Source organism: Thunnus thynnus, chromosome 23 (assembly GCF_963924715.1).
Source record: "Thunnus thynnus chromosome 23, fThuThy2.1, whole genome shotgun sequence".
Lineage (NCBI taxonomy): Eukaryota > Metazoa > Chordata > Actinopteri > Scombriformes > Scombridae > Thunnus > Thunnus thynnus.
The window spans coordinates 9,189,517-9,204,430 of NC_089539.1; the positions used below are offsets into that span (position 1 = coordinate 9,189,517).

The window sequence follows — 14,914 nt, forward strand, 5'->3', positions numbered from 1 at the left end:
GGGGTGTCTTCTCATCGTGCAAGTGTGTTTGCTGTGGGGATTGTAAAGAGAAGTTGTTTGTTTGCAAACACCAATGCCTTGGGCTCAGGTTGTTAAAGATGCAGGGGTGGAGAAGGGGGGGGTCTATTGGGGGGGGGATCTTATCTGGGATTCTCTTTTTTTTTTCAAATTTGTGTGTCTAATTGTGTTTCTTTTAATGTGTATGTATATATATATATACGTATACTGTGTCTGTGTGTGTAAGCGCTGTTTAGTGAGGAAAGCCTCCATCTACTTCGACACATAGATGACACGCCTCTCTTTCAAACACACACATACGTACAGAGGCGGGGTTATCTCTCGTTTACATGCTGCAGGACAGTGATTTCACCACTCAAACTCCAACAGGTTTTTTGGGGGTGGGGTGGAGGGGTCGTATGTGATCGTAACCTGACACACCTCTCTCAGTCTCTCTTTCTATTTCATTATCTCTCACTCAGACGACACAATACTCTTCTTTGTCTCTCTCACTGAGGAGGCAGGGTGAAGCATCGTGGCTCGCCAACGGCCCACAAGTGTGACATTACATGCGTCAGGCTGCGCAATGACCAGCTGGAGGAATGTTAAGTGGGGGTGGTGGATGGTGGATGGTTGCTGAGGGTGTAGATGCACAGTATGTAGCCAGAGTGAATGACAAGTGTCAGAGCCGCCTTCTTCTGTTGGTTGGCAACGTTTACACCGCAGGGCTTCATGCATCTTCTTAGTTCAAACGCATCTGTTTCTCTGCTTTTGCTTTTCTCTCCATTGTCGCTGGCGAATGACATGAGATTTACTTGTTACAAATTTAGATTTGACCACTTAAATACATGTGTTGGTTGCATGCTGTGAGGTCAGATTTTATACAGATGTGTCCACTTAGGTGCAGATGGGAGCTGTTAGATTGTGACTCTCTTTAACTTTAGCTCGTTTACAACAATTACAAAACATCAGATTACACGCAAGGGAAAAATAAAAATTTGGACTTTTATCAGCTGCAGTGTAAAAAAAAAAATTGCCACTAGTTTTAGAATCTTACTGGTACTGTATCAAGAATTCAGGGTGACAGTTACATTATTGACCTTTTAACTCTTAGAAACCAGACTTTACCCTGAGGTTACCAGAATGTTCATCAGTCTAGACTGAAAACCAGAGGAAGCCCAATTTTCTCCATTAGGACCCTTAACTCTGAGAAACAATCTGCCTGAGGAGCTGAGGCTACTGAACCTTTTAAAACTCTTCTTAAAAGCCACAAATTAGACAAGAACAAAGACCTGGAAGCACCAATCTGTTCCAGACCACCACCATGGAAAATTCTAAATACACACATGGCAACCTGTTTTTTTTTTTGGGGGGGGGGGGGGGTTCTCCACAGCAATTATTTACTGTTTAATTATTTGTCTGTATTTATCATTTGTATAATTTCTCTTATGATTTGTTATTGGCTGCTAATGGCTGTTGTTTTTTTTTTTTTTTATAAAGGCTATCATAAGCTACAAATTGGCTTTCTAATTATAGTTTTTTATGATTTAAGAGTAGAAAAAATGAGAGGGAGTGATACATTCTGTTTGGAAAAGAAAAGGTGGGGGTTAATGACGACAAATAAAACTCAAGCTCATTTGAACCCTACCTACATTTTGAAAGTTCATAGACTTTCCTGGTTGTGTGTGCATGTGCATCCACTGTACCTTCTGCCACCCACTGAAACTTTATATCTTAGCCATTTCTAAAGGGCGACCCTTGCTCCCTGTGTAACACTCCCATATGTAATGCATTGGGCTATAATCCTAACAGCTATTAAGACTTGGCATTGATACTGACAATGCAGGTATTAGGATGAAATCTCAAACGGCTTAAATGGATTGAGTTCACTGGCACGAATAGACCAATATCTGCTTGACGCTAAAGTCCTGTTGCTTAATCCAGAGCTAAACAAAAAATCTGCCCTTCTGCAGAAATCCTATCCATATAGGTGTTCTAAAATTGTCCAACATACTATTGCTCTTAATGTAAAGAAAGACACTATATGACAGTGAAAAAAAGTGTAGTAATAAAAGTGTAAACACACGTCGAGTAGAAAACCTTTCAAAGTTCAATGAAAACATTTCTACCACCACTTTTCCGAAAACTGACACCTTCCTGTAATTGCCCTTCCTTAAAAACCCCTTGATTAGGGCGTTAATACTGATCCTCTGAGTGTTGATGTTGGACTCCACAGAAAGACTTTGTGCAAGATTGTGTTCACAGAGGTGTCAGCTTTAGTCATTTCCCCCTTAGCCAGAGAAGGAGCTGGTGACAGGTGTAATCTTGACAGTTAATAGCTTGTGTGGGAACTTGTTGATTCACGCTTGGCTCTCAAAACGTCACCCCTTTTTTTTTTTGTCTTAATGGCTGTCAGACGGCACTTGACTTTCCCAAAATGTTATCTTTCGTTTAACTCGCTATTGTGCAGAAGTTACAGGTGATTTTCTTGGTTGAGGGTAATTTTAGTTTATTTTTGTAGACCAAAATAGACTCATCACACATGCTACCATAATATATTATTGAATATTAAGGTACTTCTGTAACTCTGTTGATCCCTGAAAGGATAACTTTTTCCCCTCGGGAAGGGGCAAGCACCACTGGATTTAATATCTTGCTCACAGGCACTTCACTTTGGCCGGGATGTTTACTCTCATGTGATGTTTTGAACCTTAGCTGAGAGGAAAAACTGATTGAGACGATTTACCCTCCTTTTTTCCCTGGCGTGTCAGTCACTGACAACCGCTATCATCCTGAGTGTCACCTTACAACCTCCTAACAGCTTCTGTCCTGCTCTGACAGCACCTTTCTCTTGTCAAGTTTCAATGGTAAAAAACATGCGTTCACACTCTGAGAAAATTGCAGATATGCATGCTCACACATTTATATCAAACATTTATTTGTGAAAACATGCAAACCTTACGCTTCCTGCCTGCCCATCACCCCATACGTAGTCGATCAGCATCACAGTGTTAGCAGGCAAAGCGTACACCACACCCTGGGTCACACTTGGCTCCTACAGGCGGAGCGGCTTAGGCCTCCGTAAGCATTTCAAAGGAGCAGACTAAGACGTGCGGATTGAAGCTTTGTATGTTTTCTCCAACCCTCCAGGCCTCATCTTTTAACAGAGAGCAAGAGACACAGTTATAGATAAAGGGAGCTCCGAGGTGTATTGGGTTTGCTCTGCCTTTTGATAGGGGGTGTCAAGATGCTCCTTTGAACTGAGACTTCTTTTTTTTACATTTCGGATAGGGTGACTCGCACAAATGCACAGCAAAACACATTTGTAACTGTACAGAAGCATGCATTTTCACTCGCTCTCTGTCACTCATTATTCACATCACACAGCAGCTGCGGACCTCTTCCCCTGGAGTGTTAAGGCCAAGTTTCACACAAAGATCCCTTCCACCTTTTATACGGCACACAAAAAGTGCCTCACCCTCCCGAAATGTCTTCAGTTACACGTGTATCAAAGTAGAGGCTACTTTATCCTTCAGGAACAGCTTTTACCTAACTTAAAAACGCAGTTTAAAGTGTCCAGTTTGTTTGGTTGTGTTGTCTCATTGATATGAAATTGGATGCTGTCATGACGGATCATTTCATAACTGTGTTTAGATACTTAAGGCCCTATTAACTGCGCAAGTGCATCGACAAGCGCAAGGTGGTAGGTCTTAGGTGCACGGACTGCGTTGACATCTTCATGCTTACCTGCTATTTTGGTTCAAGTATGTGCAGCAGCGCCACGTGCAAAAGGGCAGAGTGAAGGTGAACATAGATCAACAGGTGTGGTGATTAATAAATACTCTCGTAGCCAGTCACATCACTGCTCTCATAGCTCTGAAACTGAGTCGGTAATGATCCTGCAAATTAATGTTATTTTTTAATAGTTATTAAGTTAGTGAGTATGTTGTTATTGAGGAGGAAAAAGTGGAAGTGATGCCTTCCTTATATTTATCTTATATTAGATGTTTAGCATTTCTCCTGACACCTTTTTTATGGAGCAGAACCAGGAGCCACAATGCCTCTCTATGTCTCCGTTCACCCCATGTGATATTTGAAAATGACATACGTGCTGCTGTCTACCTTCAGCAGCCCTTTATCAAATTACCTCCTGGGTTACTGTGAAGAGCTGTTTGTCTGTGTGTGTGTGTGTGTGTGTGTGTGTGTGTGTGTGTGTGTGTGTGTGTGTGCGTGCGTGCACCTAAGTTTATCAAAAAAATGCCCTTGTGTCTGGTTTATGCCAAGAATAAGCTCCTACTCATCCCTGATGTCTCCTCAGTGATAAAATGTGAAATGAGAAAACTTTATGACCAGAAGGAAAAACATAAAAATAAAGCTTAAGCTGAAGATGTCACTGTGCCATTGAGCAAACTCGGTGACCTCCACTGACTTCCCTTGTGTTCCTTCTATGCAAAGTATCAAAACTGATGTACTACAATAAAGTGGGATGTTGGCCAGCAGTACTTCTACATGTACGTACGTTGGTCTAGGCCATATGCCAGTTCCTAACCCTCCCCAATAGCTGTTAGAGACTGATGGCTCTTACTGTCTGTCCACAGACACTCCTGATAGCACACTGGCAGGCTTCTGAGCATTCCTCTTTACTGAACCACCACACAAGATCCTCTAAAACACTGCCCGAATTGATTCCCTCTTTGATTTAGCTGAGCCGATAATGTAGCCATCAGTTCTTAATAGACTCATTAAAAGGCTTGAATGCTTGTAGATGAACTGCTTCCACCACTTAGTGCAATAAAGTGGTTAGGCCAAAGTAAATGTGAGTGTGTGGTTGATACAGTAGCTGTGGGCAGGTTTAGTATTGTCTGTCAGTTTTTTAGCTGTCACAATATAGACAAAAATGACATTTAAAAAAAAAAAAAAGTCAAGCCTTAGGCAAGTATAGTATCAGTTTGATGTCTGCTTCCTGTCAGGTCCAAAATTGCCTGGTGAGGCAGTGCAGGTACAGAAGTCATGACCTCTGATTATGGTCAGTTGACCTTTGACCAACAGTAAACACAGACCATATCTGAGTGAATCTCGTCTTACCGAAGGGTCATCTGGTTTGTCACTCTGTCTAAACATCTGCGTGTCGCAGATAGTGTCAGTCTTTCTTGAGAAACATGGAGAGAAATGTAAGCCTGTTCAATAAGAAGAGGCAGATGGTTGACAGAAACTTAACTGAATCCAAAGATTCATCTAAAAACTGAGAGACAATAAAGATATGTGAAGGAGTCAGTATGTAGTACAACTCTTAAATTATTACTGGTCTTCAGTAAAACTCTTCCGTTTGTGTGTGCATGTGTGTGTGTGTTTGTGTGTGTGTTTATTTGCCTGTGCAAACAGTGCTGTTATTATCACTATGTAGCCACAATTGACTCATTAGCTGTGTGATATTTCTACTTATTGATTGTTTACTGTTACCTCATACAAAACAGGAGCATGAAGTAATAGAAAAATAGTTTTTATCATTCATCATTGCATGTGATGTAATTGCTATGTGCTTGAAATATAGACTTAAATTCTAACCTTACTAAAACAATTATTGGTTAGACCAACTTAATCATTTACACATCAGAATAATTATTTACAGGCTTATGTCCCAGTGAATGAGGAAATTCAGGTCCATGGATGTTTTTTCTCTTAGTAATTGTCTAGCAGATACAGGTAGAGAAGCCAAGGCAGGTGGAAACTTCATGTTCCAGTCTGAAGTGACCACGCCCAACGTTCAGACAAACAAAACTTCACAGCCAACATTCAAGATTCAGGCCTTTGTTTGCATTTCATCTTCCTGCCCACAATCCTGTTCGCATTCTCTTTTCATCTATCTGTGTGTTGGCATACAGTATCCTTACCGAAGTACCATAAGCTGCTTTAACATGAAAAGGGAGCTTTAGTTTTAACATGTTAAGTGTGTGTCTTTAAATGCTGATGGCCCTTCTACAGCCAGACCTTACCCCAGCCAGTAGCTTTGTGTTCGAGGTGTGAAGTGATTGTCTCAACCTGTCAAGAGTCACATAGGTTATAATGGGCTCACAGGACAAGGCATTTCAATAGGGACCTAAGAGTTTCAATGGAAACCCCTTTTTGAGTGCTCTGGTGGAGTACTTTTAAGCACATTTCTTTGAGACACAAGTGGTTTGTGACACTGATAACCCATAGACATTCCCTCATATATTTTGTGTGTTTAGTGAGATAACGTAATCTGGTATTGAAAATGAATTAAGTGTAATAGTTCCAGGATTATCACAGATCTCTTGCTGTAATAATTTTTTCACCTCTTTCAGCTTGTTTGCTGGTCTTGTTGGGTCATACACGAGCCTTCAGTGAAGTCTGTGACTTAGTGGTGTGAGCTGTTGGTGCTGAGGTTTTCAAGATCAGGAGTCTTCCATCTTTGGAGGGTTTTCGAGAGCATGAGACCCCCAGTCATGAATGTGACATTTATCCTGAGTGCCTCATGTTTGCACGGGGCTGGGTTCTCAGGTGGTTGGTGTTTGGGACGGTATTTAGTCCTCAGCCATACATCTGACACCACATATGGGCTATGGACTGGTAGGGGGTAAAGCTGCGCTACTCCGGGCCCCAACAGAAGCCCCTCCGAGTTCAACCATGTGTGTGATGTGAGGAATGAGTTGGTTCAGCTCCAGAGTCCAGTGCTTACAGTTTCCTTACTGAGGGTCTGGGCCGACAGCTGGCTCTCCATGCCTGGCATATTGCTGCTCACTGCTGTGCTCGAGCACATTAATCACTACGCACTACACATACACACACACCTACATGTATGCATTCCTAGGGTGCTGGAGAATAGCTGGCCACTGCTCCTAATAGTTAAGGCAGGTTAAATACAGAGGACAAATTCTGGCTATGTGAAAAATGTATTTGATTGCTTTTACTTTTCCATGAATGTGAACAGGACTGCAACTTGTAATATGTATATACAAAGAAGAGCATCTGGCCTACTGTACATTATATTCATACACTAAATAAACATTAACTTATATTGTACATGGACACTCCATAGGCATGCTCAAGATATTTTTTTAGAAATCTATTCATGTTTTCTGTTTTGTCTTAAATGAAGAATAAGGAGATATCTGTTTATTTCTGAAGACAGTTCTGAGAGCAGGATTTTGAAGAAAAAGCTTTTATTTTTTGTGTATTTCATTTCAGGCTTGTAGGTAAAAAAAAAAAAAAAAAAAATCTGAGCTAACCCTTCACCTGCAACTGCTTTTAAAGGAATAACATTTTGGGAGATACATTTACTCCCTTTCTTGACGAAATGAGATCGTTACACCACTCGCTAAACGATAAATATGAAGCTACAGCTACTTAACTTAGCTAAGGAGGGGGAAACAGCTAGCCTGGCTCTGTCTGAAAGTAACAAAGTCAGCCTAGAGCCCAAAACTTACTTATTAACATGTTTTATCTGGTTTGTTTTGTTAAATCTGTACAACAAGTCAAGTGTAAAAATGACAAATTATGGTTTTACAGGGGGTTAGCTGTTCCTCCCTGCTTCCAGTCTTTATGCTAAGCTAACTGTCTGGCTGTTGCTTCATATTTAGCATCCAGACATGAGAGTGGCATCTTCTCTTCTAACTCTTGGCAAGGAAGTTTTTTTCCAGAACGTTCCCATTGTATCTCAGTAGACATGTAGAGCTTGGTAGCTGTAAGTTATTCATCTTTCATTTTGTCAAGTTACATGACTGTAAACATGTTGTTTTCTCCATTGGACAGCATGCTGAGCGTTCACACAATTAGGCCAAGGCTCCCCAGCTCTTTAAATGAATAGATTTCCTGTGACTTGTATTTGTGTTGCTTGTACTGTAGTGTGACCATATTTTACGCTTGTATTTACTCTCCAAGGTGTGTCTCAAGGTGAGGGAGGGCATCTTGAAACAAACTTAGACTTTAGCATCTCCTCCCCTTTCCAGTTTCCCCTTGTACACCCTTCCACACATATTCTACACACACAAGGACCATCTATATGTTTATGATGTGTCTTTCCTCTACATGCTGAATACTGAATGCACCGAGGACACACTGATATGAGTCAAGGTCTGTCAGTCTTGTAATACAGTATCCATAAAATAAGAGAGTTGAGCTGTGGTTGTTGTGGTTTGGCTTCAGGGGGAACTTAGTTTACAGCTGGGATGATCATACCACACACACACACACACACACATCCACATATACTTAAACACAGTCAGCCTTGTATTCCCATCCATCTGTACCTGCTCTCTGTAGTCACTCAGTCTCTTGGGTCCACAAGTCTACAGGGCTGATAAAATGGAAGTGGCCTATTATTACTAAAGCGATGACAGCAGCCGTGGGCAGGCATCAAACACAGGCATACCTCTGGCATTGCGTAAGCGGAGTTGTCTTCTATTGCACGCTATTACTCTTTTTTACACTTTTTATCTTCCATTGGTAATTCCCTTTCTGTTCCCATCTATGGTTGTTTTACACATCTTGTGATGTCCATAATCCATATATTGCCTTGTTATGCTGATTGTGCATGTCAGTTGCACATGTTTACACCACTGACTGTAGATTCTTATTCATCTCTGTTTTCTCTTGGTGCTGTAATGACTCACTTTCCACATAGTCACAAAATATCATTTATTAGAAACACCTTTTCTCTTTAAAGAAAAGTCCGTATTCTACTTCTTACTTGTAACAATCTGAAAATAGTTTGAGAGAAATACTGTAAATCAACAGAGAGGAAGACCTGCATATTCATTTATACACACATCTGATTCCTATATAACCTTGTAAGAAGTAAATCAGTGCATATTTTTTATGTTGATTATTAGTGGACTAGGTCTAGGGATGGCAATGTCAGTCAGTTGGTTGGCCTACAACTTTGGTGCAGACTGTCATCTTAGTAACTTTTGGATTGAATTCTGTGATGCTTCACAATGATGCTTAAATTGTTCAGCTTAATAATAATTTAGCTGAGAAGCCAAAAAATAAATCTTAGAAGTATTTACCATAGTTAGATATCAACAGTATAAACTTTATAATACAAGCTATAAAACCTTAAAACCATCCCTGGCTAAATATGTGACATCTGAGCAGATTGCAGGTATAGCTTCATCTTTTAAAGCTAAAGGCAGTGATGGGGCAGTACTGTGCAAACAGTACATAACAGCTCTGTTGTAAATATTGTGGATGATAGCAGAGCACAAACATTTGCTCATTGACATACACACGCATACTTGCTGAATCTACACACACACAAAACCACACACACTTTTCTACAAAAGGCAGTCCCCACCTTTTGTCTGGAAAGCTATAGACCTCCCACCTGGATTAAACCACATCTGGTTAACTGGTAGAGATGCAGGATCAATAGTGAACACACACACACTCTCTCTCTCACATACACTCACACACACTCATTTATGCTTTACTAGAAGTCATGCTTTGGATGTCTTTCACAGACTACATAATAGTCCCCGCATTCCAGCCTCCACCACAGGAATGACTTCACCTGCAAGCAAAACCAAGAAACATCTTTTTAATTCACATGAAAGCTGCCTGTAAGTGTGTGCGTGTATAATCATGCTTGTGTACATGCATATGGTGTGTGTTGAGCATTTGGCGAAAGATCTTAAAATACACACACAAACGCATACATACAAGTGTGAAAATTGCCTCGTAAAAATAACTGAGGTGCCTAATGCAAGAATCCAGTCCTCCTCATCCTGTAAACAGTTTTCACATACTTGCATACACATACACACACATACAGAGCCTGTCGTGGAGCTTGTGGTCCAAAGTCTTACCATAATTATCCCACGCGTTATCTCTTTTTCTTGCAATCCATTCCCCTCTCCTCTTCCAAAGCATCAAAACATGTCATAACACGACCCCAAACTTCAATAACCTTCATTTTTTTCTGAAGAGTAGATATATTCTGTGTTTGTGATTGATTGAGGTGAAGGGCTCAGACAGTAATTCATGGGTCTATTAAAATTTGTCTCTCTGGGGGTCGACTGAATAACTGTATGATGTCAGGGCGTGTACCTGCAAGTTGAACTAAAGTCATAATTTGCAGTTTCCCCACCATCATAAATCCCCCTTTATCGAGAGGAGGGATGGAGTAGCAGGATAAGAGAAAGAGAAAGTAATTTAAGGTGACAAGAATTGCGCTGTTTCCTACAAACCATGCAGCTTTTGTAATCTGTAGTTTTGAAGATGCTGGAACACACTGACTAAATATGTTCATCTAGGTGTCTGATAACCCGTAGAGCAGATGAAAGAACAGACAAATTATGTACTAAAGAGACAGAAACTTAAACTAGAAAACTAGTTAATATGTATTAAATATGTTAAGTTAATTGTTTGGTTTTATATGTAAAGATGACCAAAGCTGCTTTAAATCATGCTGCCTTCGTTGCAATAATAAGCTAGAGATGTTATTAGCTATTCTGCTATTCTGTTGACAGTAATTGCTACCTTGATTTCGGTGAGGAATGCTTTCATTTGTCAAAGTTGAAGTGGACTAGTGGGACCACCCAAGCAAAACACAATGTGGTAATGTACTGTTAGTGGTGACATATTTCTGTCACATTGTGATGGAAAGTTATGTTTTTTTTAAAATATGGCTTTCCAACATGACTTTTTTTTGGATCGCTCACTACTATAGTGTTTCTGCAGTGTATAGCTTGGAGAAATCACTGAGTAATTGGTTCCCACACAAACCCTGTGTTTGATGTACCAAAATGAACATGTGCTCAGCTCTTTAATGGCCTGTCCAAACCAATATACTTGCAATGAAAGCAGTAACTCTGGACGAAAACAGGATTGGAAGTGAAAGGGATAGGATCTGGACGAGGTGGGATTAGCAAGGAGAAAACTCTTTGGGAGAAAATTTCACTGCCATGTAATCTCTTGTGACCACTATGACTTATCTCCGATTTGCTGTAGATGAAGTTTAAATTTTCTTTGTTCAAGCATGGTAGTATCACAACTCATATAGGATATCTACAAAGTTCTTGTCAATGTGCCAAAGTACGGGTTAATCTGTCTTGTTTATCGTTGGCAATTCTAGCAAACTCCAATAAAACAGAAATAATAATATGAAAGTGTTTCTTTTCATTAAGGAAGACAAACAGAGAGGTAGGGAAATTCACTAGAGAGAAACTGGTAAGTTGACAGAAACTGATCCGTCTCACTGCCTCCCTCCTCTCCTTTCCTGAAGCTGACTCATTATCACACACCATTCTTGTCAGCCATGTCACCAAGCACAATACAATGACATTTAACTGACCCTTTGGAGGAGAGGAGGAGGAGGGGAGACAGAGAGAAGGAAAGAAGTCAACACAAGAGGAGGAGGAGGGGGAGGAGGAGGAGGAGGAGAAAGATACAGGTTGAAGGGATGGAAATACTGGATATGATAAGAGCTGAAACAAGGGAGATAGATGAATCGTGAGAGGAAAAGGGAGTAAAGTGAGGTAAAGTGAGAGATAGGGAGGAGGGAAGAAAGGAAGGAAGGGAAGAGGTGGGGGTGTCTTTTTTTTACCCTCACATTCCCTCTTTTTCTGACTTCAAAGAATCTCCCGGTGAGAAGGAATTATTCCCCTCCACTCAACCGTACCGCTTTGTTTTCTCCCCACTGCTTTACCTCCTCAACCCCCACCACAACTCACATTTACTTATTGCTTCCAAAGAGAATAGTCTTGTAAAGGGGATCTTACGGGCACTGTTCAAAAGCTTTTAGTGGTGCCATTATAGATGATGCATTGAAGGTATGAATTCCACTTTGTGTGCTGGCAACTAATTCTTTCTGGTTATGAAATACTCCCTATTTCACTTTTGCACTTGGTTTCTGTCTCGCAGACACATACATATGTTAGGGCATTACTGGGATCCATGGAGATTAACATGATGAAGACCCCAACCAGTTAAACTCAGTAAGGGCCTATAAAATACCCAGACACAAAAAACACATGTGGAGCCCAGATTCTGTTGTGTGTGTCGATGTGAAAAGCACCTGAGCCAACTATCATCCACAATCTTGATCTGGGCTGAGACAGGGACGGCACATGGCCAGGGGAGGATAGAAATATCAAGAGGTCAGCTGGCAGACAGCAACTCCAGGTGGGCTGCGGAGCCTGGCTGAGTCCAGCCAGCGCTCAGACATCTGCGTCTGCATCAACGCTGTTTCAATCTGCTGGCTTGCTTGCTGACTAACTGAATGCATGAATGAATCCATGAATCTGACTGCCTGACTGGCCGCCCAGCTGACTAATGACTGAATAGATTCATGAATGACTCATTGATTGAACAAATGTTTGCCTGAGAGACCAACTGGCCGACTACATCCAGACAGCTGACATATATATAGATGTTTTAATACTGTGTGTCAGACAGGGCAATCGGCCAAACATTTGGAATGCATTCTTAGCCTCCTAAAAAATGAAACACACACTAATGATGTGGATACAGTACCAACAAACCTTTGGAAAGACTTTCCCATTCAAGTGAATAAGAAGGTGTGTCCAAAGTTTTGACTGGTACTATCCATTAATGTTCCTGAGCTTAATGAGAGTACTTTTTGCTATGCTAGCAGCATGGCTGTATATTGAAATATCTCAACAAATATTCAATGATTTGGCTTGGAATTTTGTAGAGACACCCATGGTCCTCAGAGGATGAATCCTACCGACTTTGGTGATCCCCTGACTTCTCCTATAGTGCCACAATGAGGTTCACTTTTGTGCTTTCAAGGGAAATATCTCAGGAACTATTATATGACATGAAATTTTCCCCATCGAATGAATCTTTTAACATTTCTTCTAGCCCCATCATCAGGTCAAAAGTTCTATTTGTCCAGTACATCAGTTTATGTCCAAATACTCACAAATACTGACATCCCCATTAGCTTTAACTGTACTTTGTGTTTAGTGCTAATTAGCAAATATTTGCATGCTAACACAACAAACTACAATTGTGATCATAGCAAATACCATACCTGCTAAACATCAGCATGTTAGCATTACCATTATGAGCATGATAGCATGTTGATGTCAGCATTTAGCTCAAAGCACCACCGTGCCTTAAGCCTCACAGAGCCGCTAGCTTGGCTGTACAGACCCTTATCTCCAGGCTCAATTTAGAGGTGAAGAGGTAAATTTCAAATAAAAAAATTAAAAACATGTAAACACAGACAAACAGTCATATACTGGTGTCATTTTTTTTGATAAACTGTGTAGTCTCATTAAACAAAGTAAGCTCTACTTTGTTAAAGGGCACCACAGTGAAAAAAACTTGCTATCAGACTGGGAGAATCCCCAATGGCTGCTCAGCATTTTACGTGCCATCTTCTGATAATTGTTAGCCTTCACTCTTCCTCTGACAGTCTGAAACATCCGGCTACTACATAAGCAATTTATAGGGTTTCTCTAGACTTCCTGAAGTTGACAGCAGGTCTGAAAGAAAGCCTCCAGGCCTTGAATATTCAACAGGAGAATAGAGGGTGAGGTAGTTGGGGAGTTTTAACTTGGCTAATTAGGAATGAAAACTACAATTATAGCTTTTGCTGTTTTTGTAAAAAGTCACTGTATTCCTTGATGTTTGATTTTTTTTTTCCCCCTCGGTGGCTCGACAGCAGACATAAAGTGTGGAACAGCAGTTATTCTTTTCATCCAGTGGTTAACCTTGTAACTAGCAGACCTGCCTCTTCCTGGAGGGTTAGTTAAACAAAAAAGTGGAGGATATGTCTGATTTCCCTCAGAATAGTAACATCAGTACTGAATAATGTAGTTACTGCTGCTAGAATCAGTTTTTCAGGGCACGTGTGTGTGTGTGTGTGTGTGTGTGTGTGTGCGTGTGTGTGTGTGTGTGTGTGTGTGCATCTACAGTAAAAAAGAAAAAAAAAACAGAAGCAAGAAGGAAGATTAAGGAATGAGGTTATTCAATTAAAAATCAGTTAAGATAGGGGAATAAGAGGGGAAGTAAAAATAATCCTCCCAAACCGTCCAGCATGAGCCAGCTCTGTCAGGACAGAGTAGGAAGTGTTTTGTGGTTTGTTTTGCGGAGACTACTGAGTGGTCCAAATATGCCACTCCACAACCCCAAGGTAAAAGTAAATAAATAAAATAAATATTAAATAAATAAATAAATGAGTTAATTAATAAATTAAATACATAAGTAAAAATAACAATGAAGAGGAGGAGAGAGAGAGAAATATATCTCTATATGTAGAGTATACAAATCAATAATGATAGTAATAATGATAATAATTGATAACTATGTTGCTAATAACAACAACAACAGGTAATAGTAATAATAAAAATAACAAAAAGCACAGCCCTTAGTTAAAACTAATCAAAAAAATATCCACATTACTAATGATTGCTTGACATTTTGTGAACCTTTTAATACTCTAGAAAAAAATGATCAAAGAATTTCTTTCCATTTAATAAGCCCAGTAATTCCCTTAATAGGAAATTACTTTTAAGACCCCTATTTATTCCTTCTAATGCTAATATGTGTAGTTCTCATCACGGCACAAGAAAAAAAAAACAAATAAGATTTGTCATATGCAATTTGTATTGAGGTGAAATAACAAAAGAAAACAGAAAAAGATGAACGAACAGACTCTACATTTACATTTTTCTCTCTGATATTTATTATCTTTCACCAGTTTGACCCAAATTTCATCACGTCCACTTTTATTAAGTGCAAGATATAAAACTGATAGAGATGTATGTAGTTTCAGTGCTCTGGCATCAAAGTGAATGAAAATATATGAATGAATTATAATAGTGCTGCCATAACATAAGTGAATCAAGGAAATTAAGTTCTAACATGAAATAAAAGAGAGCATTCAGTCAATGTATTAACAGTTTATTTACACCAGTAATACTTTCCT

The 14,914-nt window shown here is 40.0% G+C and overlaps 1 protein-coding gene across 4 annotated transcripts in view; it reads left to right on the top strand.

Moving 5' to 3' along the window:
* Nucleotides 1–14,914, top strand: part of celsr1a (cadherin EGF LAG seven-pass G-type receptor 1a) — a 95,245-nt gene that overhangs the window by 10,559 nt on the left and 69,772 nt on the right. The window lies entirely within an intron of this gene.